The following is a 1085-nucleotide window of genomic DNA, read 5'->3' as shown; positions in this document are numbered from 1 at the left end:
TATGCCGACACTGCGATCGGCGGCGTTCGTTCGCTTTTCGCGCGTTGTCGGCTGGTCCCTGTGAATTATGTTTTCATTTTAAAAAAGGTTCGGGCGCACTGCGCCCTCATCGCTGCGATGCAGCGGCGTCCGGCGGATGTAATGCCGGGTACGATGCATTATTGGGGGTGCATCGTTAGATACGTCGCAATTTACGCGGATGTGATCAGTCTTGCGATACCCGCTTGTACGAACGGTTCAGAAATGTACTTCGCCAAAGAGAGCAGTGCATCGTTCGAAACAAAGAAGGACTGTAACGCGTAAGTTTCGACGTTCTATACACAAAGAAAAACATTTTTTTAACATTACGTACGTACACAGCATGAAACGTCGCGCGGTGCGCTTGCTGAGCAGGCGTTACAACCTGACGGTTACGGGCCACAAATTTTTGGATATTGGCATCAACGTTGGTCCACCGAATTACGTGGATATCGTCCTGGGAGGTCATCGCGGACTGCCGCTGTCTCTCGAAATGTGGAAGGGTCTCTACTAGCAGCAATGGAATATTTCCAAGCTGCTTCGAAACGAATACAAAGATAATTTCAGCGTTGGTCAGAGTGTGCACGCTGAACGATGTTACGCTTGTACGTCTCGATTCTTCATTCGTATACTACGACGCTACATCGTATGTTCGAGTTTGATGGGTGCATCGATGTAACGTTCGAACGATTAGCCAGACTCATCGACACGGTCGATGCCAAATATACGCGATTCTCCAATATCACACCAGAGAACGCTATACGCGACAGCGGCATCTTCAACACGCATCAGCTCGTCGATTGCGAGCTCTTAGCTTTAGTTATTAATACGTACGAAGGAAACGATGTAAAAAAATTTGAATAAAATTTTTTTCATTCGCACATCGCCATACATTCTTTACTTCCAATCCTATGCGCACTCCGTTTAGATAAGCAGCAGTCGGCGCTTCTCTCACCGTGCCGCGACATGTAGAAAAAATACCGACGCTTCTTTGTCATATTAAATAATACATGTAAAACGCTTCTTTGTCATATTAAATAATACCGCGACGCATTTTGGGGAGGGCG

The 1085-nt window shown here is 46.7% G+C and overlaps 1 pseudogene; it reads left to right on the top strand.

Annotated features, from left to right (window-relative positions):
• Window positions 1–179: 179 nt before the first annotated feature.
• On the top strand, window positions 180–882 carry LOC108731284 (uncharacterized; annotated as a pseudogene).
• Window positions 883–1085: the final 203 nt, after the last annotated feature.

This window comes from Mycetomoellerius zeteki, unplaced genomic scaffold, assembly GCF_001594055.1.
Source record: "Mycetomoellerius zeteki isolate Tzet28-1 unplaced genomic scaffold, Tzet1.0 scaffold1220, whole genome shotgun sequence".
In the NCBI taxonomy this organism is placed as follows: Eukaryota; Metazoa; Arthropoda; class Insecta; order Hymenoptera; family Formicidae; genus Mycetomoellerius; species Mycetomoellerius zeteki.
This window is presented reverse-complemented; position numbering and strand designations above follow the sequence as displayed.